Here is a 24853-nt window from a genome sequence, read left to right on the forward strand (position 1 = left end):
GTTATTCCCTTCAGTTTATAATCCCTCAGGTTTTTAATATTAGTCCAATGCTTTTAGTAATCGCATTGGTTTATAATATTGATCCTAGGGTTTTAATATTAATCATAGTGTTTGTATTCCTAGTGTTTAATAGTAAACCTATGGTTTATAACATTATTCTTAAGGTTTTATATTAACCTCTTTAGTTTATAATCCCCTTGGTTTATAATATTAATCCCATAGATTTATTAATACCAGGGTTTATATTACTAGGATTTAATATTAATCATAAGGTTTAATATTATTCCCTTAGGTTTTCCATATTAATCACTCAGGTTTATTAATCAGATAGGTCTCTTTTTCCAACATCGCATTGTGACAAAGATTGTATCAATATGAAAATAAATAATTTTCAACCATCATCAACCAAGAAATTCATATCCATGATCCAACATCACAGGATTTGAGAAATATTGTCTCAATATGAAAATCAACCATGGTCAACCATTTTAAACCACATTTAACAATGGTTGTATATGTGGTTTTATATACAAAGTTGCAATTCTCGTGATACACATTTTTATAATTCATATGGATTAGCGACGTAGTTTAAATTTCTTTTAAGATGTTGTGTAAGAATTAAATTTAAGTGAAAAAGGTAATAAAAATATATCTGAAAACAATATATTCTAATAAATTTCTTTTGATTTTTACTTTGACATTATAACACTCCTTTAAAATTTAATATAAGAAAATTAGTATATTTGAATGTAAAAAATTCTATATATATTTTTTGAAGTATATAAATTTGTATAATAAGTTTTATTGAATTGATACCCAATAAAAACCGATTTGTATATATATTGTCAAAGTTTATCTCTATTGCATGTCCAATATGTTTTCGTTTATTTTAGGCGATTGTTTCTCACGGTTGAATAAGGCATCTGCTTTGTGAAAGATAAACCATGTGGCATGAAAAATGCAATGAAGAAGGAAAAATATAAAATACAAAAATCGAAATAAATTTATTTTTTATATTAAAAAAATTGTGTTATCGTTATAAAATTATTATAATTTTTTAAAATTTAAAAATTTATTGAAGTTCATACATATTTCTATATCTATCTATATGATTATGTTATGTATTTTCTGTTGTGTTGTATCATATAAAGTTAGTATTTTCTTTAGAATTTTAAGCTATAAAGTGTGATTTTTTTTTATATTTAAATTTTTCTTTAAATTATTTGTAAATTTATTTATATCATTATGTTAAATATTGTCGACCAAATTGTATTGTATGAAATTACATGTTTTAATGGACTTTGTAATTTAATTTTCATATTATGTGTATCTTATAATTTAAAGTCTCTATTTCCTTATAGTTGACACTCTAAGAGAAGAAAAGGGGAGGGGTGTAGAGGGGAAGGACAATGTCCATTTCTTTCCAATATTTCTTAATCATTGAATCATATAACATGAATCTTAAACCTTACATTATCAATTATGAAGATTCATCATCATATGAGTAACATGTCAAGAATCCATAAGAAAATCAAGAAGTCGTCACATCATAAGCAGATACAATTTGAAGGTCAAAACTCATATAGGAGGATACACCATCCTTATTCTTAATCTTCAATTCATTACATTAATTTGTAGGCTCAGATTTCCTAGAGGAAACTACCCCCAATAATATAAGCTGCCACTTGTGGTAGCCCACAAGAATCCATAAGAAAATCAAGAAGTCATCACATCACAAGGAGACACAAATTTTAAGGTCAAAACCCATATAGGAAAAGACACCATCCTTGTTCTTAATCTTTAATTCATTACATTAATGTATAGGCCCTGATTTCCTTGAGGAAACTACCACCAATAATATTAGCTTCCACTTGTTGTAGCCTACAACATAATTGAGGCAACAACCTCGAATATGCAAGCAGTTGCACACATTAGGATACAACTTAATTGAGACTTGAACCTCAAGAATGAGTAGACTTCTAGTTACTCTAGGCCCCAACCGTAGCAATGAATAGGCATAAGATTAATTAAGGCTCCAACCTTAGCAATGAATAGGATCCAACTTGATTGACACTCCAACCTTGGCAATGAATAGGCTCGAACCTCTTCCTTCAACTTCCTTATGGACCTATATTTCATCTCATTTTCAAATTGGATCCACTAAAATATATCATTGAGTTTTAAGGAATATTATAATATGCAATTTATTGTCATAACCACAACCTATAACATCATCTCATACTATCGCTGCCACAATCTTTGTTACTATGTCACAACCATATTCATTGTCACTATAAACATTGTCACGGTTGCAATCACTATCACTAAAAAGTTCAACTACTACAAAGCTACGACTGCAACAAAGGGTACATCAATCAATGTTGTTGTTTGTCACATTGTTTCCGATACGTTACCTCAACGAGTTCATCAATATGGTGGTTCAAGCCCCTCCTCATAACCTATTTGCTTCATGTATCCAAAACACCTACAACATGCACATAGCCCTTAAATAATAACTTAAATCACTATGACCATCAAATAAGAGTCAAAACTACACCAAACCCCTCTAGTTAGATTCATATTTTAATCTTAATCCTTCAACTTCTTCCGAAACTCAATTTGGAAATGTAATGACTCCAAAAACTAAAAATAACCATATGAAGCTATATATTTAATTAAATTTTCTACAAAAAGAACATTTTGAAGTGCCTTTCAATGGAATCCACACCTAGATTCTACAAATATCTCTACAAAATCAAACTATCGATAAAAATAAAAATAATTTGACCTTTACCCACCAAAAGGAGTCAAACATGGGTCTCTGCTAGTTCACTACACATCACTAGCAATCAACCTGTGCTATGTGATTTGATAGGTATTCCTTGCAAGTGATTGTTATGACTCTATACATTGACCAAAAACTTGTGTGGATATGAAATTACTAACATTCATCCACATGTCTCAGTGTAATGAACCTCAAAAACTATTCAATATATATATAGATATATATATATATATATATATATATATATATATATATATATATATATATATATATAGATATATAACAAATCACCTGCTAAACATCCTTCTCAAATGAACCTGTTTGACCTACTAAAACACTTGAACTCACATATGTCAGACATCATGGATCCTGCACTACTATCGTCACATTTGAGCCAAAAGCAAGCTGAAGATGAGAAATATCACATTTTCCCCATCATAAACAAATATTTCAGTATCCATTATGTCAATATCTCCACAAAATTTCCCTAATAAAACAACCTTAAGAACCTTTTCACCTTGTTCCATATCCCCCTCTCTTGTGCATAAAATATATGCACATTGTGCCACTTTTGAAGTTATAAATTTTGGAATAGGTTTATTTATATCTCTAATTCCAATACTTCTGACCTTTGCATCTTAGTATCTTTGTTGTACAAATTTGGGAAAAATTAACATTTACTATGATGTGTTGGTACCAAATATTAAAGAGTGCCTTCAAATTGAGATTTCCATTTTCTACGATGTTTTCTATGGTGCCTTTGATTTTTCAATATCTAACTTTGATTAGTAAAATGGTATTAATACGTAGGAAATTTGAAAGGATTTCTTCGACCTTTACCCCTGTTTTTGTAGGAAGACAATGAAAGATTTAACCTAACACTCTCATAGCACTGAGACTTGGTAATTACCTTAACACGTGGGTACTTCTTTGAATTTGGATGCTAGATATCGATGGTCAAAACTTATTGACGATGTTGGACCTACCAACATTCAGGGGATCTCCCTGATATGAAGTCCCAACTAGACATCACACACATGAAAACCAATGCTTGACATTCCCAACCCAAGTTTGATGTGAGATATTTTCATGAAGATGAATGAACTGTACCAAATTCATGAATTCATTCATAAGTAAAATCTTGAAAATTTGAGAGGTCACACGCAAAATACCAAACATTTTTTACACGAGAATTCACATCGAGTTAAACCATGCAAGTATAGGGATTGTGTGAGAGAAACTAGCTATGATTTAATTCGGGGGGCTTACCAGAGTCATGATATCCTGACATAACCATCAATAGACATTGAAGTGCCTCGACTCCTTGGCAGGTCTCAAAAATTTCCGAAATTGTAGAATCACATTTTGAAGATTGAACCAAATCATGATTGTTTGAGGGTGGTTGTTGTTTCTAATTTTAAAACTTCTCTCTGGATGGCAACCATCTTTGTCACAGGTTTCACCAGATTTTTCACCTTCAAAAACAATCATATTACTCAGTTGAGGAGGCTCTTCTGTTAGTACATTCAAAGATAAATGCATTGGTGATATTTCTTGAGCAAGCTGATTTGAGGAGTTGTCTTCATGTAGCAGTAGAGATGACGAGAGGCAGCAATATTTATTTATGATTTGACTATTTTCAATTTCATCGTGGAAAACCTCACCACCTTGTGTCAATCAATGAGGTAACTCATCAAATGGAGAAAATGTTTTGTATTGGAAAGAGGTTGGTGGTCTTCTACTAAAGTGTCTTTTGAGTGATGATGCAGAAAGAACAATGCAGGAATTCCATGAAGGTGACTGTGGTGGCCATCTCTATTGGAAAACCACTGGAAATAAGATCCTTAGAGCTGGTATTTACTGGCCTACACTTTTTCCATGTGTCCATAAGAAGGTAGCCACTTACCACAAGTGTCAAATCTTTGAGGGAAAAAGAAAACTGTTGCCTTTACCTTTGAATCCCATATCTGTTGAAAGCCATTCCCAACAACGAGGATTGGATTTCATTGGAGAAATTCATCCTCCATCCTCTTCTCAACACAAATGGATCCTTACTGCTACTGACTACTTCACCAAATGGATTGAGGCCACTCCTTCTAGACTAGCCACATATGTTGTGATCATCGAATTATTAGAAACCAATATCCTATCCATATTTGGTTGCCCAAATAAGCTTATTACAGATAATGTTGTAGCCATTAGGTCTAAGAAAATGATAGACTTGTGCAATAAATACTATATCACTTGTGATATGAAGTCTTAATCAGGGGAGTGCTAAGATCTTAAAGATATGCCTTAACTCTTGCTTGTCAGTACATGAGAGTGGTATACTTAGTCTTTAAACAATTGCCTGGTGAGTGCTTAGTTTCGCTTGTGTCAAACTTCTTTAAATACAAAGGGAGAGGGTGAGAGTGAATCTCAAGTTGAAGGGAATAGTCCCAACTAAGTTAGAGACACACAACACAATAGGGTATGCGCAGCTTTCGGTGGAGTCAAAAACATAGATGAGGCAGTTAAAAACATGAAGGTGAAAAAATAGCATGTACAACACCCAGCAGAGTAGTCCACACTGTTAGGTAAACTTGAATGAGGATAGAGTCAAAGTTGACCAGGTTAAATAGTTATGGTCTTGGGGCACATGGTATTGTGCACCCATAGTATTCTGCCCGTGGTATTATATGTAATGGAGCTTATAAAAGGCTAGAAGGACTTCATTGTAATCCAAGACCTGGAGGTGAGCTGTGAAGGCTCACTTGGTCGAATTGGCCAGGGTTTTGACCAATGCTTATAAGATCTTATTAGGTTTTGTTTTTCCCTAGATTTGGGGTTTTCTTGGATCAACATGTGTGTTTATGTGTTTATGGTTGTTGCTAGCAATTTTTATATTTATTCCTCTTAGTAATTATATATGTTATGCAGTAAATTTCTTAACAACTGGTATCAGAGCCAGATATTGGCTTCAAAGTGATTCTTTGATGCCAGGGGTTTATATTCCCTAATGAGATCAATACAGCCTTTCTTTTACAGATCTAGGTCTAAAAATAATGGTGGAACAATCTTACGCAGAAGAACCTCAAGGAGAATGTGCGGAAGATAGTGCCAGCCAGGGATCATAGTGCATTTACGATATTTATCGGTGCTAGAATCTACGAGGGCTCGTAGTTGGAGCGGTTTGATAGAAGTTTTTGAGCACATCAAATTGAGAGAGGATGGATCAGAATCGCAGTAGCAATAAACAAAAAAAATAAAATTTAATGAAGTCAAAATTATTGCATGTAAAAATAAAATTTAATGAAGTCAAAATTATTGCATGTAAATGGGCATACTATTGTAAGACCTGGTAAGGCATGTGTACCCCTCAGTGATCACTAGTAAAGTCTGGGTTAGAACTAGGTGACAGGGGGGATGTCGGATTAACAATACCTAGGGTAAAAACTCTTAGGGGGGTAAGAGCTAGATTGAGCAGGATTGTCTCACTTAGCATGTTTGGCTGGAGTTAGTCAAGGAACCACAAGTCAAGTTTAAGGGGGGAATTTTTAGGTAAACTTGACTCAGGATAGAGTCAAAGTTGACCAGGTTAAACAATGATGGTCTTGGGGCACATGGTATTGTGCACCCATAGTATTTTTCCCGTGGTATTATATGTAATGGAGCTTATAAAATGCTGGAAGGACTTCATTGTAATCCAAGACCTGGAGGTGAGCGGTGAAGGCTGACTTGGTCAGATTGGCCAGGGTTTTGGCCAATGCTAATAAGATCTTATTAGGTTGGGTTTTTCCCCTGATTTGGGGTTTTCCCGGATAAACATTTGTGTTTATGGTTGTTGCTGACGATTTTTATATTTATTCCTCTCAGTAATTATTTATGTTATGCAGTAAATTTCTTAACACACATGAGTGCAATTATTGTAATAACAAGTTTACAAGAATAAGTTTCTCGAGTGTCGGACATAGTATTCCTCACAAGCAAGACAATGATAAAACCTGAGACAATACATTTCCAACAACATATGCACTAAAAAAACCAAAATAGTTCAACTATATTAGTACAGGTTAAAGAAACATGTATTACAAGTGTCTAAAGAATAATCTTACAAACGAATACAATACATGTGTGAAAATGTGTTGGCGTATGACAGGCTTTTGAATTAAGAGAAATTTCTAGGACACATTCGTACACCATACATCACTAGCCCCAGTAGTGGAGAATTGGAGCCACTGCTCGCTCCTTCAAGAAAATATTACAGACTCTCAAGGCTACGTGGGAGGATTCAAGGTGAAAAGTCTTTTACATGTACAAATGTGGGGTATATATAACCAACAGTGAAAATGACCCTTGTGACTCTTCGACTTCTCTCACGACCATTCGACTTACATGACTCTTTAAGTTCATATGTGTGTCTCTTACACTTCCACATTACATTACATTGATTACACAAGTATGACCCAAAATATTGATGTAGCTGAGGCGACTCATGACTCAACTCGACATGACACTGCTGATATGCACATGCTGGTTGTGTTGTTCATGTCGAGCTACTATGCTACTGAGTGATGAGTCTACCCATGGTGTACCATAGATTCACCTCCGCATGGCAAAGTGTGTAGAGTCTTCAATATTGTTGGTGTTTTCTTGATGGTTCATGTATGTGGATGTGACTCCTTTGCACGCTACCTGGTATGCTTCATGTGTTTGTCTAACCTTCCTCAAGTCTCCTACCATGCGATCCTTATTCATCTCGGCTTTTGTCATGCCATTTCTCATTTATGTACCTATTTCTACAATCACTCATAACAAGATGACAACAAATCTAGAAATCTCGTAGTCTACCATGATGCATTATCTTTTATTTGTGGGTGCAAGTGACCAGGAGAAAAGATAAGGCTCTTAAATAGTGTAGAGAACATGTCAGGCTGGGATGTGAGGCTCTAACACATTGTCCGGAAAAGCAACACAGAGGTCACTGGTAGGATGGGATGACAATTTTGAGAGAGAAGTGACATCTGCAATATATGTCTCAGCCGGCAGGAAAAATTATGTTGTGTTTCCGGGAAAGGTGGTGTAGGCAGCATGAGGCATTAGCAGTGAAAACTGTGCAGATTTCTAGAGGAGGTTGGCATTGGGTTGCAGGAGCCTACTAGTCAGAATTAGGTAGATCTAGGTGGAAAATAAACCATTTGAAATCTGTTCATTTTCTAGGCTGAGCCGGGGTGTCAGGCAACAGGTGGACTGCTTGACAAAACTGTGCAATTTCTTGGGACAATGTAGTGAGTGGTTTGCTGTCCCTCATGTCTGCGTAATTTCTTCAAGTAGTATAGGTAGGCAGGCTAACAACTTCTGCACAATTTTGGGAATGAATGCAGCCTTGGGTTACTTGTTAAGTCAAATTCTTCGGTTGACCAGTGGGAGGCTTGATAGATAAGCTTGCAGGAAGCATAGACTGAGATGGCTTCTTGGGCAACTTCTGCATTGTTCTGGGTGACAATCAACGAGGTTGATTCTAGGATTGTACAATGTAAACTCCCTATAGGGAAGCCTCAAGATCTACACACTTCTGGGTAATAATGCCTGGTCACTGAGGGTTGAGACTACACAGTGCAACTAAGTGGAGTTCCGGCTGATGGATGGTGGTATGGTCGACAATTTTGCAAAAAAAATGGTTAAGTTTGTTAGCAAGTGAACTCATGTACACATGATGTTGCGAACAAACACTCAACATGACTCGACGATAGGACACCTCAAACCACAAGACAACATATTCTTAGTGTGACTAACTACGAGACTGTCTAATGGTGAAATAGACAAGTGCGACACTTCGGATAGATCTTTGGATGACTATGATGACACTTGCATGACAATGCTTACAAAATTGTGTGTGAGTGTGACAAGTGTTTACATAGTGAACACAACTCATACCTGCAAAGACAAACCTTCAACATCCCTAGAAGATGGTCGCAAGCATGACATAAAAATCAACATGATGAAGATGACAATTGGTTAAGCAAGAAAATATGAAGCAAGAAATGTAGAGGAAACACATGAAATGCCTTTTTGTGTTTGCGCACATGCATGTTATTTAGGATAAGATGATATGGCAATGACAAGAAGTCGTGCAAACTCAACTAAAATGTGTACTTCGAAAGGTGTTATTTACTTACCATACTTAACCTCGAGATGATCATGCATCCAACGAAGTTTGCATGTGGTCTCGATATTTTTCCATCACTTGATCTCTTGTTACTTCTCCTTAGCGCCTTTGGAGTAATATTAGCTTGTCAATTTTCCTGTAGTCATTGAGAGATAGATTAGTGCATCTTCAGCGGGTAGTGATTGCTATAGGAATGAAGCCCTAGGAGGCCCATCTCTGTAGTTTCTAAATGCAAGATAGATAGGGCATCTTGGATAACATTGCACAATTTTTAGGTAGAGGACATTGCTATGGGATGGGGGTCCAGGGAGGATACCTCCACCCAATATCTGAGTGCAGTGCATCGCGGGTAGCTAAGAGTCAATACTGCGCAGTTTCTTGATGCAAGGGACTACCACAGGATGGGTTCTAAGAGAATATATCTGCACAGTTTCAGGTTGTAAGGCAAACTGAGCAACTGAGGGATAATACTACGCAATTTTTGGAGACAACAGTTTCTGATTAGGGAAATACATTGGGGGAAAACACTGCACAATTTTGGATGCCAAGGGATACTCGAGTCTCTACACACTATGTAGTTCTAACAGGAAAAGGAGGAGGCTTGATGGATGCAGAAGCAAAGTGCACAATTCTAGGAGGTTAAATGACATTAGGTTGCTTTGGAAATTGGCTAAGTGTGAGAACAGTGAAACATACGTAAACATCAATAAGATTGAATTGTGATCACACACAAACACTTAGTGATGCAAAATAAACCATTTAGAATGTATAAAACATACTCTGCTTGATGTAATAACCTTCGTGACAAGAGTGCATGAAGTGAGTGTGAAACATGTATATATGATGATGACAACTCATATGCACATTCTTTCCCTTCAAGAAAAACAACATTCCCTTAGTATGACAAACAACAATCCTTATACCCAAAGATGACACATGCTACAGAAAGATGAGGACATGGACAACTCTTAAGATCAAGAAGGGGAGATTGAGATCATCCGCTTACCAACAAGTGGCCAAGGAATAATCGATCACAGGATCCAAGGTAGGCTCTACAATTTGCATTCGAGCCAAAATTTTGGAGCGTCATTGTAGCCACTACAACAAACCTTAAAAGGCTATACGAGAACTAGAATCGAAAGTTTCCACTGCTTGAAAACTATATTATATCCACTGATCACCCTTAATTTATCACCCAGATTACTATATCATTCACATATGTACTCCATATTTGAGAATTCAATGGTCACTTAAGCACATACGATTTAAATTTGTGATACGAATCTGGCGCCCTTTTCTTTATATATGCATGTTTAGGTATTTATCCCATATTGATGACGACTATTGATGACTTTAAGTTTATATGTGTCGATTGTTGCAACACTAATCAATATGTAGTGCAAAAATATTCCCTCATGGGCTCCTGCGATGATGCTTGGCACCTGTAGTGGTGGGCTTTGACTTTAAATGGAATGGTTATTACATTCGCTTTGACTCGGTGACTAGCATGTTTGGTTGTTGACATATGTGGCTGATCAAAAAATTAGGCCTGTAAATTATAGGACTTTTTGCTTAAATAATAAGCCTGGGAAAATTTCAATGAATGTTATATCAATGAGTGTTGCTTGTCCACTACCATGTGCTAAATTCGATGGTTTGGTTGTGTTGACGTTTCATTAGCCAGTTCCTATGTTTCAAATTTCTATAACAATGCTGATAATTTAACTGCTATCCCGCCTAAATTTTTTAATAAAAAAATTAAGACCACTGACCTATTTACTCTGAAACTATACTATGATGACATCTCGCTCTAGTCGGGATGATGTCCTCCCTATGAGGAAACGAATAACTTGCTAACCATGTGGCTGATCCATTGGGCTAATAGCAACTTCAATGACTACAACTTGTAAATTTATCTGTCCAAAAACTTGACTTGCAACTAAACCCAAACTGAAACCATGTTGTACAATACTAAAAATAAAACCTAAATGTTGAAATAAATGATTTCTCAAGCATGCGTATTGCACACACCTTCCTACTCTAATCTACTAAAAATTGTTGAAATCAGGTAATACAAAAGTGCCAGTGAAGCAAATCAAGTAGCCGTTGAAATAATGTGGTTGCTTGATTACGCATCAAAAAATAAAAACTTAAACATACCATGGTGGTGGAAAATCATAACCGATCTGTTGTAGTGGCTACAACCACCCTCCAAATTTTTTCCTTAGCTTCATTTTGGAGCCTCCCTACCAACCATGCTTAGCAGCATGTCTCGCATGGTCAAGTACATTAGCTTCATTGGCTTTTTAGCAGCTTTCCAGCCAATGCATGATGATTTGTTTCACTCCCCTCATAGGCTACAACTCTGAACTTGGTCCAACAGCTGGCTGAGCAGCTCCCTCATAAAATTGTGTAATTCTAGAGGGGAACTAGCCTTCCCTCCAGAAACTACACAAATATGACTGACATCCTACTAGGCTCAGAAATTTGACAATCCTTTCAAACAACCTTCCTCTGGAAAATTGCACAATTTGGCGTAGTAGTGTAGCTCAGCCTAGAAATGTGCAATTCTAGGCAGAGTCAGCTGCTCCTCCCAGAAATTGCACAATCCCTCTAGACAACGAGCCAAGCTTCCTCCCAGAAATTGCGCAAAAATCCCTCTCAATTAAGCAGGCTCTTGCATGTGGCTTCAAGTTGACTGATTTCCTCCGGGACTGAGAAAACTTGAATTGCATGTATGGGCTTCTTTTTACAAAAATAGCAAAAAGGAGGATGCAAAAAGAATCCAAACATCATTTTAGAAACATCCCTCCAAGTGTCACTTTTTCCTAGATTTGTGGCATGTGCATCATGAGCCTCAAACATATTTATTCAATGCTTCAACCAGGGGTCTTCGGCACATCCAACTCACCTATTTCAGCATTTCTGTCACTTTTTGTGTTTTGGCTTGTGTGAGTGTTGTCTGCTTGATTTCTGTGAACACTTGTTTTCAATTTCATGCATTAGCCTATAGAAGCATCATTTTAGTTTTCATTTCCATCTCAATGATGTCGCATGCATGACGCTGTTTTGCAAGAACAGTCGTTGATTTGACGACTCATTTCACATAAATGCATTTTGTTCCATTTTATGAATCTTTCATTCATTTTTTCATGCATGATCATTCACTCCTTCTTAGACTCGGTATCACCATGCATTCACATCTTCATATGCTTTCAGTTTCCCATCGGCGGGTTTGGGCGACCTTGGCCTGAACTCTACCTTACCTAGATAACATTGTGCAATTCTGAGAAGGAAGGATCTACCTTCTTCCTAGAAAATGTGAAAATCTCACGAGTCACTGCCCTCCACTCTTGTTTTGTGAAATTCTAAGAGATATTGAATGCTATCCCATAAAATTTCGCAATGCAATCCTTGGGCCAGCATCACTTTCCAACATAAATTGTGCATTGCGATATCTCAGCACCCAACAGACCAGTCTAGATTGCACATTGTGCAATTCCAACAGTCAACTAGCCTCCTGATAGTCTAGACTACCTTTTGTGTAGTTCCAACAATCAATCTCCCGGCCTCCCAGTGAAAATTGTGCAATCCTTGCGAGAAATACCCCGGGTATGTTGCATCTCATCCCTCAAGTTTTCTTTGTTTTTAACTGGTAGATTTCTTGCAATGCATTTCACCATGTCTCGATATATAGCAGGTTTCCATCCATCTCTCAGCAGTTCAAGATTAATGGCCTCCAGGGGAGAAAGTTTAAAGGACACCGACGTAAGCGTAAGTGGAGCAATATTTGAGCGAGTTTCTATGAGTTTTCCTATTTAAGAAGATACCAAGCTAATCGTAGAAAAAGACATCAAGCTGAAATGTCAAGAGGTCAATGATGCATTCTTAGGTGCGTTTGGGGAACATATCAAAGACTACCAACTCTATGTGAACATTCACAAGTCAGGCTTGTAGAAGATTGCATGCAAGTATCCCTTGTTCTCATGCGTGGACATGATACATTGGATCATCTCACACATTGACCCCGAGACGATGACGCTGAGCAGTGTCAACGGGAAAAAGATTGCTACCTTCAGGGAACTAGATTATTGGCAGATGTACCACTTACCGAAGCCATTGATTAGCATGGAGACATCCTTCAACATAGCTAGCAGAAATTCCAAATCCAAGCATATCTTGAAGAACTGGGTGAAGGAGCCAGCCAAATTCAGGATGACACCCAACTAGATTTACAAGACGAAGATATTGCAGAAGGCATATCAGTACCTGGTCATCTTTGCATGTCATTTTTATGACGAAGGGACCATAAATACCTTCCCACAGAGTTGGGTGATTATGTTGGACCAATTAGCCAGTGAAGGCAAAGCATGCAACTAGTCTGACATGTTGGCTCACAAGCTGAAGGAATAGGTAGCAGGAGCTCGACAGTTGGCCAAAGGTTAACAAGAAGAAATATACATGACCGCTTACATCTTGAATACAATCTGTGCCCGTTAGGATTTCTCAGGTTTGAAGTGGGCATGGACACTAGTGGAAACCTCTATCAATACTTATTGTAAATTGTTTTCCGAATACATCTTTGGTGGAGTCATTACACAACTATCAGATCATTTTGTCACGCCAATGTACAAGATGATATTTGAGTAGCATCCACCTTGCATGTCGAAGCTAGTAATGGAGGCATTGTTCAACATAGAAATTGGTACGCCTCACCTCTTGGCACCTTCATACAGATGTACAATGTGGAGAAGCATGTACATGTTTTGCCGAAGTTTTCCATGGACAAGCTCATCATGCAAGAAGTATTGTACCACATCTGGGCAGCACTGTCAACTAGGCTAAAATGGAAGAAGAAGGCACCTTGGCCCTCTCTTCCGTTGTCGATTGACTTGTACGAGATATGGAATCTCAAAGATGCGAATGTCAAAATATAAGAGTTTAAGAAATATCCTTTTGGCACGAGAAGTTTTAATTCATATGACCCACATTTTTTATGAAGGATCACTGTGTGAGAGTGTAATTTCCATGGATCCGTGGGGCATTTCATTGGAATGAGGAAGACCCACGGAGATATTTTCACATCTTCTCCAAGCCCAATGAACTGGTCGCTATCACTGTGGAATGGTTATCGAAACAACGTGAAGCAACATCCACGAGAGCAGCATCCGCAACAACACCATAGGTAAACATATCGTCGTGTAACAAAAACAAGAGAAAGATTGTTGATAGTGTACATGCAGAGAAAAGCTACAAGTTTAGAGCAAACCCACTTGTGCAGCAAGCAACTTTGGCAATAGATATGAAGAGGCGATGTCGCGAGAGCATGATCGTGAAAAGGCGGAGAGAAAAAGAGAGGATGGAGGAAATAGTGAAGGAGTTGCATGAGTTAAATGAACAAATCTGGAAGGAACAAAATCTACGTAGACAGAAGAAGGAAGCACAACAAGGAAAAGTATAGTAGGGGGTACAACATGTACAGATTGATGGAACTATGCCCATATAGGTAGTAGACTCATTCAAGCAACTAGCACAAAACATACATGGTGAGTAGTGGCAGGAACAGGACTTCGCTCAAGAGGTTGAATGAGCACTTGAGCAAATGGATATAGAGATGGAGCAGCTAGAGTTAGAGCAAGACATCAACCTCATGCCGTATCACCAAGAGGAGGGTCCACCAATTTCACCGAATCGGGAAGTAAAGCAAGTCCCAAGCGACTAAGGAGACAATGAGATCCTTGGAGACAACCCAGAAGAAGAGATGCACAACATATCATTCGACGAGTCGCAGCATAGAGTTTTTCAATCGTGAAAAGTGTCTAATTTGGATGACAACACATTGATCATATCTAACGTACGTAAGAATCCAACAGCATTGGTTGATCACTAGTTTTCAAGCTTTGCATGCATGGGTATTTAGAAGCATGGATTTTATTGTGCATGCACATGCAATCCCTCTATTGGGACACTCACTGAGACAAAGACGAAGGCACAAGTCCAACTGGAGCTTGACTCATACTTTGATGAGTTGATGTGCATAGCCACCACCGCAAACTTGGTGATTAGTGCAAATGGGTGCAATCAAGAAAATGATGCGAATGTTATTAGATGATCTGTACAAAGGAGCCAGAGAAGTGTACCTGGATGTAACAGAGGCAATAGTTCGTTTCCAGAATTATGTCACCACAGAATACATGGACACCATCGCAGACTACCGAGCTTCGCATCAATTCGCTACCGGTGAGCATCATGAGGATGTCGAAGAGTTGGTCTTCCCATAGTTTTCCTGATCTAGGTGGATTTTGGTGGCCACCCACCTATCCCATTTGGACCCCCACAACTATCTATTTCAATTTTTCAATTTCCTAAATTGTAGCACAGTTTACTATTTTTAGCAGTTTTTCTAGTCCTGAACTTCTCGAGCCATTTTGATGCCCTAAATGACGTTTTTTGGGAAATATGGGGGAAACATGGATCCATGGATAGATGTTTCCCTTCTGAAAGTTGTAGTGCTCAGATATATCTTTCTAACAAGCTATTATACGCATCAAACAGAGATCGTATGCCAAAGTTACGACCCTAGGAAATTGATGTACCAATTTACCCAAACAGGGCCCACAATTTGGCGTTTCATCTTCTAGGGTTAGGTTTTGGGATGTTAAGGGTTTTCCATTGTTTCTCAACAATAAATAGGCCTTCGAGCCTCATTGTAACACAATTCAGAGGCATGTAGTCGCCACATCTCTTCTCAGAGATAAGCTACCATTGCTCTAACTGGTTTATTTCCATTTCTATTTGTAAGCATATTTCAATATTTTACGTTAATGAAATGAAGTATTATTTCTGTTGCATCTTTGTGTATATGGTTATATCTGTAATTTGTTGTGTTCTTGTTTAAATCTGAATCAGTCGTATCAGAGCGGTCTTCTTTTTCTCTATTTTTCTTTGCATGTCCCCAACGAGGTCAAGATATAAGGAGTTAGGGCTTAAACTAGTCAAACCTTTGCAAGACCAGCCTCGCAAATCCTGACGGCCTCCCAAGGCGGATGAAAGGAAAGAGAAGGGGGAAGGAGATCCTATCAAAATCTTTCTCGAAGAAGCCCTCGAGTGACAACAGAATGCGATGATGGACAATTTTGCCCATATTCTTCAACTACTACCCAGAGGCGACGCATCAGCTTCCAACAACTACTCTGGAAACACCACAACATTTAAGGTACAAGTTAATTTTGAAATCCCCATCTTCGAGTGTCAAATAGATGTAGATGTCGTAGATAAATGGTTAAATCTTCTAGATGGGTATTTTTCTATTCATGAAATTTCGAGTCGAGAAAAGATTGTTTTCGCTCTTCTCAAAGCAACCCCCACGTCAAGGACTGGTGGGAAACCTACTGTGAGCAGAAGAGTGAAAGCACAGGCTCGGTATTTTCATCTGCACCTACTTGGGATTCATTCCAGGATGTCGTTAAGGAGTAGTACTACCATGTCAAAAGCTATGAGGACAAACACATCAAATGGACCACATTGCAGTAGGGATGGGACCAAGATGTGTCGGAGTTCATAAACATTTTTCATACCCTTCACACACAGTTGGGTATCAAGGACTCTGAGCTGCATCTGGTACTCAAATACCATGGCTGCCTACATAGATACATCGAGGAAGAGATGGAGTTCTTGAACATGTCCTCACTCGACATAGCATACCGATATGCTGTGAAAATCGAGCAAAAGTTCAAACAGAAGAAGCGAGACTTTGGATCTACAAATTCGAAGCCTAAAGGACAAAACCAAGGTAGGGTGACCCAAGACAACATGTCGAAGCCATAAGAAAAGAACAACACCACGAAGCTGAAGAAGGACACAGGAAAGTGGTGTGAGTTCCACAAGAGTCCCACTCATAACACAAGTGAGTGTCGGACCAAACAATTGCTAGTGGATGAGTTGAAGGCTTTCGAATCAAATGCATGTTCCGACCCTGAGCCAGAACCTAACAAGGGAAATGGCAAAGGGAAGCAGATCATTGATGCGGATCCCACCGCCACTATTGCCACTGCCAAGATCCAGAAAAATGAGCCTGAAAATCCTGAGGAAGGGGAGCATCTTTTCCACTCATAGATGTGGGTGGAGGGTTCGTCGTTGCAATTCATTGTTGACAGTGGCAGCCAAAAGAACCTCGTTTCAGTAGAGGTCGTGAAGAAATTGAGCCTACCGACTACACCACACTCGTAGCCATACAGTATCGGGTGGATTCATGAAGGATGAGATATCAAAATTCCGCCAGTAGTGTCGCCTTCCCTACAACATCAAGCCCTTCACAGACGAGGTATTGTGTGATGTTACACCTCTCGATGTTTGTGATGTACTATTAACTTAGCCATACTTGTGGAGGTGACATGTTGTGTATGAATCAAGGCCTCACACTGTCATCATTTCTTTGGGTGATTCATTAGACAGGATACCAAAGGTAGCCCCACATACTGCCACCTCTTTGATCACTACTAAGAAAGGCATCAATCTCATCTCCCAGACTAGGAAATTCATTTTCTATCTGATTTGCTCCCAAAGTAAGGCGAAGATCGTTGCCACATCCATGACCCCTCAAAGGGTTCCTCCACGCAGCAATAGCAGCAAAGGACTATGGTCATGAAAAAACACAGGAACAACCTCTCCTCACCCACAGGGGTACCACACAAGCTTCAGGTGGGCAACAAAGTCTAGTTGATTCTGCAGAAAGAACGCCTTACAAGAGCCCATCAAAAGCTCCAACCACGTCGACATGGTCCTTACACCATTACTAAGGCTGTGGGAAATAATGCTTTGGAGCACAACATTCCTCCATTCCTTCACCTCCACCAAGTGTTCAATGTGTACTTCCATCGACCATGCTTCCCACTATTACTGGACACATCCGAGATTGCAGAACAACTCACCAGGGACGAAGTTCAGCAAATGGAGGAAATCAACGCAATGGGGACCATTACTTCCTAAGGGGGGAGGAATGATCTAAAAGGATGTTGGTGGCCACCCACCTATCCCATTTGGACCCCCACAACTGTCTCTTTCAATTTTTCAGTTTCCTAAATTGTAGCACAGTTTACTATTTTTAGTAGTTTTTCTAGTCCTGAACTTCCGGAGTCATTTTGAGGCCCTAAATGACGTTTTTTTGGGAAATATGGTGGCAACATGGGTCCATGGACCGATGTTTCCCTTCCCAAAGTTGTAGTTCTCAGATATATCTTTCTAACAAGCTATTATACACATCAAATAGAGATTGTATGCCAAAGTTATGACCCCGGGAAATTGATGTACCAATTTACCCAAATGGGGCCCACAATTTGGTGTTTCATCTTTTGGGGTTAGGTTTTAGGATGTTAAGGGTTTTCCATTGTTTCTCAACAGTAAATAAGCCTTTGAGCCTCATTGTGACACAGTTCAGAGGCATGTAGCTGCCACATCTCTTCTCAGAGATAAGCTACCATCGTCGTAGCTGGTTTATTTCCATTTTTGTTTGTAAGCATATTTCAGTATTTTACATTAATGAAATGAAGTATTATTTCCGCTACATCTTTGTGTATATGGTTATCTCTGTAATTTGTTTCATTCTTGTTTAAATGTGGATCATTTCCAAGTCATAGTGATGTCTTTCATGGATTGCTCAAGCCTATTTGTCTCACATGGGTACATGTGTCGACTGTATTTAACGTCTTGTCAAGTGGAATTTCAATTGTCAATAGTTGAATGTAATGGTCATAGAGTAGTGGAAGAGTCATGAGGGTATATGGAGAGTCACAAAGGGGAATGTCAAGGGTCACCCCACCCTTTGCTATATATAGTCCCTAATAAGTCATTGTATGGTTCCTTGGTCAACCAAGCTTCCGATAGGAATGTCTTAGAGAAAGATTGGATGGTATTGTAATGATCCTTTGCTTCTCCACAGTGCAGAGCTAGTATATCTCTTTGGAGGAGTGGGCGGTTGTGACTGTAATGTTCCTCTATCGAGACTAGTGGTCAGTCATGTTTGTATTGTATGATTGCAACCTCCACTTATTAAAATAATAGAGCCCACAAGTTTCATGCATATGCTTCTATTGTACTTTAGCTATCTTGTTTACTATAATGATATATGTATCTATTTCCTTACACATGCATGTATTTATTTTTTCTGTATAAGTATGTCTGAATCTTATTGAGATGTTCTATTGGTTTACCCATGACTTTGGATTGTTAGCTTACATGCTTTCCAGTTTGTGGTGCATCTTTGCTCTTGTGTTCCCTTCTTAACCATGTGATTTCACAGGTTTCCAACGGGTGCACTCACCTCTCTGTCTATGTGTTAGAACCGTTCATACACCTTCCTCGGTTTTCTACATATGTCATACCCCTGCTACCAACAGGGACATCTTACTTTCCTCTGCGCAACCATGGTCAAGGTGATACCATACAACCCATTGCTAGGAATCCTACACCAAACAATTTTACGTCTAGTTTGAACTTCTTACTGGGGAGATCCCCTGACATGTTGGTGGGTCCAACACCATCAACATTTTTGGCACTAGAAGGAGGGCCAGATGACAATTTGTGTCATGTCATCCTGTTTTTAACCTTTTCAAATCTATCATGGATTCTATGACACTCATACCTCCATGATGTCTTTCGCATGCTAAACCTCTCAACATCACGAGGGAGTTTTTTGATCTCTTGTCTAAATTCACATATGGAGGTGAAGGTGAAGTAGCTTGGCATGAGTACCTAGAATACTTCTATGTATTCCTTGAGAATGCAAACGAGTTCTATGGAGAAGAGGTCGGGTTGTTTCTTGCATACACACTTCATGAATCTCCATAACGGTGGTGTTGGAGTCTGCCTCCTAGCAATGTGCACTCTCTTGAGAAGCTCTATGATCTCATTGAATCTACTTTCCATCATTTTGATACAGAACATGTTGAAAAAAAACTGTTACAACAACGGAAGGCCCTGCATGAGTCACCTATGGAATTTTAAGACGGCTTCCATCTGTTGCAGTTTCAAGATCTGAAAATTTAGATTAAATTCTAGTATCTCATGGACAGATTCCAGTACTATCTTAACAAATTTGTTAATCATAAAAGAAATTTTAATCCCAAGCCCCACTCAGCATACTTCATTGATGGAACTGCACAATCATAGATAAAAAAGGTTGCCGACACAAGGGACTATCTATCATCCCCTCATCAAACAACTCCACCACCATAGAGTGATATGGGAGAATAGGCACACACATCCATTTAGCTGTCACATCCTGCCAACATCACTTCTCTCATTTTTCGCCTAGATTTGGTTGAAAATCCCATGGGTTGTCACATTTTTGTTTCACCTCAACCTCTGTCTTCGTGTTCTACTAATCCTCTGGATTGCACTATCTTGTGTTCTTCCATTCTGGACTCTACACTTGTTGTGAATGAGGATCAAGCTATCAATGGAGTTGGTGTTACGCAACCAACCCGTAGTGTTATTCATGAAGAGTATGAGTGGGATCTTGAGCATTAATCCTAAATGAATGATGACTCCCTTTTGTCCTTACCTCCTCCATTTTTTCCTGATGTCTTTGGTGATTCTGCCATCCATGATTTCATGCCATCTATAGATGCACCCATTGTTGATCATTCACAGAACATACCGAATATCAGTCCATCATCCGACAACAGAGAGGACGAATTATTCGTTGAAAATACATTTTATTTTCATCTACATTTTCCTGAAATACAGAGGGTGAATTTTTCTACTTCTCATCTACCCCTCTGTTTGATTCATCAGATCATGATGCTGCCGACGAAATCATCTATTTTTTTTATCTTAAATGTCGTGATCTACTTACCTCCGTATTCAATCACAATGATGATTCTATGATTGCAGTTGATTTTTCCAAGCCACTTGTTTATGATGATCTATCTATTGATGAAGTCGAAGCCCCACAGATTATTGAGGAACTTTAGCCCAAGGTGATGGTTATTTCGGGCCCTCATTGTCCTGAGGTTTGTTTCACTTCCAATCAGGAAATTGTTGAAGCACCCAAGGTTCCTCATGACTCATCTGTATGCATTTAAGATCAATCTCACACACATATTACACTTCCTGCACTCGAGCTACACGATCGCATATCTCATGCATTGGATGAATCGTAGATAGCAAGAACACATGCACAACGCAAGTTTTCTTTGCTTCTTCTGTTTTCTTGCATGTGACAGCCAAAAGCATGCGTATTCTTAACAGTTGCACATAGTGTCACACAACATCATGATAAGTCCATAGATTGTATGTCATGCACTTGCACTCACTTATGTTCCGTGGACACGTTTAAACTTGGAGTCTGTTTGTCTTCATTGTTTTATATTTCTTGTTTGTTGGTTCACACATCTGTGTTGTTCACAAACCATGCCTTCACCAACATGGATCGACTAATGCACCGTTGGTTGCATTGGAAGTATCACTTCATGCACCATTAGCTTAGAAGTAGGAGTAGTGTTTTATTTTGGTTTGTTTGCTTGCATGTATGTTTTCTTCTTTCCTGGCATGTTTATTTACTGGCATGCATGTTTTCTTATTCTCTTTTCTTATGAATTTTGTTAGTCATATGTAATGTTAACAACAAAGGTAGATGATTAACATTGAATGCATTATTATTGACATGATATACATTTACAGTACATTTGTGCGACCGTTGGGTTCCACATTGCAAGGTCTCCTGGACTCTCATGGTTGTTCACATTCTACACCAACCCATAGAGGATTATATGTCCAACATTCCCCCCCTTAATCTGAAAGGGTATGTATTAGTCCAAGAAGAGAGTTGTAATAAAAAATGTGCAAAAATGCATGGCATCACTAGGTTGAATGTGCTCTTTGAAATGTTGGCATAAGGGGGGTGGTTTAAGGATGATCACCAACACTGGAATGCTTAGTGTGGTTCCCAAAACTCTTCCAATTATGGCTTGAAGCTTAGGTCTTCTGCTAGAGGAAGTGCTCCTAATATTTTGAATAGGGAAACCTTCAACCATGAAAGGGAGGTCTCACCCCACACAAAAGGGAGAACCTCAACCTGAAAAGGGAGGTCTCAACCTGTGATGGTTTAAGGATTGCCAAAAACTCTGGAATGCTTAATGAAATTCTTGGAACTCTTCCAAAACTGGCAAGAAGTGGAAGTCTTCTACTAGAGGAAGTGTCCCCAAATCTTTGAAGAGGTATCACCGACTAAAGGCCTGGTCAGGGGCATATTTGTGTCTAGTTACAACTCTAAATCTGGTATGGCAGGTTGCGGCTCAAGCTCGCTTGATATGGCTTTGAAGCTTTAGATGGCCACCATTCCCCCCCCCTATCAGATAGAAGGTGAGAAGATGAAGAGATATCAACTGCAAGACTTTTCCATATTCGAGAACAAATCCTATTCTATGAGCAAAATATCATCTTGGCTATTGAAGCCCATTGCCAAGAAGCGATCCATCGAAGATGAATCTTTTTTTTTGTAGGAGGTTTGTTTTTGAAGCATCTTTTTGAAGAATTACTAGTTTTATGATAGTGCTTACATGGATGAAGATCAAAACAGTGATCTTTCAAATGGCCAACTCTGTCACAGTGCTGGAATTTCACAATCTGTTGTTGTTGCTATGGAAGAGGAGTAGAATCTAGAACAGCTGAAGGTGAACTGTCATGAAGGAATCCAACACTCTAAAACTAGATGGGATTCAAGTAATTTGGAATATGAAATGACACGTCCTTGTCATATCCAAGACTAGTTCTTTGCTTGTTCTGGACAAGCTCTTCCCAAGGTTTGATGATGGGTTTGGGAAGTGCAAACTAAACTTCTGCATCTGCATGTACACCTATTGCTTCATTGGGTACTAAATCTGAATGAACTTCAACAATATTGACTTGCTACTGATGGGTGTCTGTCTTAATATTATGAACAAAAATAGGTTCATAATGATGTCTCTTTTGATGTAGCTCTTCTTGCTGGAATTGGGATTCGAGCTGCAAAAGTCAATTTTCTCATGTGCATTTTGTAGACAAATTTTAATATCAGAAAGTGTATCAGACCTAATTTTTACCGTTCCATCAACAGTGGAATAAATTAGGATATTTAACAGTTCTAATGTATCATTAATTCTAGCCATTGTCTCTGCAAAGAAATGAAGGCTCTGCAATCCCAATGGAGACTGTAGCAAGGCTAGAGAAACCCCAGCTATTGAAGACTTCAAAAATGAAGAATACCAGTTATGCTTCAAAACATCATTGAATATATAATGTGGGCATAAAAGTCTCTTGAATCATTTAGTGATGCCACTCATAGAATTTCCTTCTTCAGTCCTATTCATGAAATAGTTTGGATATCTCTAATAGCGCGAGATTCACTACATTAGTTGATAACTTCAATCAGGCCCAAATTTCAGATCAGAGTTTCAAATTTGATAGAAAATCCAACCAGTAGTCGACGAAGGATGCAATGATGTCTTATAAACACAATAAATGAATCATAGCTCCTTCCATTTCACCAACAATGACCCAAAACTTCAAGCGATTAGAACAAGATCCAAAATCAAGCCTCTATAAGGTGCTATACAACCTCAATGCACATGAATAATTGTGGCCTGTGAATAGACTATAACTTGGCCAAAAAAATATCCAGCACTAGTCCAGACTGCTTGGTTTAACCACTGCTGAAACTAAGTCTATCAACATGAAAAACTAGTCCAGATCGCTTTGTCTAATCACTGCTAAAAGAAAGTCTATCAACATGAAAACATATGGCCAAAACCATGCAGTAGAAACAACATGAAGAGTACAAAAAAATAACAACATCTGCAAAAGAATTAGTGTGCTCAGAATCTCAAGTTCATTTCCCCATCAAATGTAGAATATGAAACAAACCAATAGGTGTGTAGGTCCAATTGTAGCCTTCATGACTCTTCACACTGAAAAACTAACACTACCAGACGATATTCTCATTGTAAAACACTCTAACATACTTCCTGACCTCAACTCAAACTGTTTCCAAACAAATTCAGCATACGAATAACAATGTAGCTAAATATTGCGATGCAAAAAGACTAATAATATAGCAAATTATTTCAAAAGCATTGCAAGAGAGGGTATTTTTACCATTGTGGCAGTCAAATATCTTTTAAATATAGATTCTCTTAAATTCTCAAGTCCAAAACCATGCTCAACTGAATTGCACAACCCAACTTCTATGTATGATGGTATAAGGGTTTCAACTAGCCAGGGTTTACTCGAGTTCATTATATTTTAGGTGAGGTGCATAGTGTTGTTGCTGGAAGCGATAACATCTAGGAAGGAGGAAGGTTTCTTAGGTTGCTCCATTGTTGTTTACAACAAGGTTGTGACACGTGAGCCTAAGCCGCAGGATCTTCTTAGGTGTGAGGAGTTTGTGCACGTAAGTGCTCAATTGTTGCACATTAATTGAATGATCAAATCTCAACGTGTCGATAGCATCATCATCATCCTCTGTTCTATATGCAAATCAGGAAAATATATGTTGTTGAGTAGATGCTATGTCATGACTATAGTAGCCTCAGGATTTGAATGCATAACCATCATAAGCACAAATGCCCATGTTTGCACATATATGTGTATATAATATTAAGAGACAAACCTAAGCATGACACCAATATCATGTTCGACAATTCAGACCCTCGTGGCACTGAAAATGGACAGCATAACCAAAATGCCAACACAACAATATATGCACCGAAATAGCATACCAGACAAGGTCGGCCTCCTCAACCAACAACCACTCTGAACCCCTCCATCATCAACTATTAGCATTAAATTAAATATTACCAAAGATTTCACATCAGAGGTAGCACACACACCATCATTCGAGGCACATGGAAGTTTCTTTACGGTGAGAGATTTCTTGGGGCAGC

Source organism: Pinus tabuliformis, chromosome 5_1 (genome assembly GCF_031772625.1).
Source record: "Pinus tabuliformis cultivar Carrire ecotype Pingquan chromosome 5_1, CPIR1, whole genome shotgun sequence".
NCBI classification, from domain to species: domain Eukaryota; kingdom Viridiplantae; phylum Streptophyta; class Pinopsida; order Pinales; family Pinaceae; genus Pinus; species Pinus tabuliformis.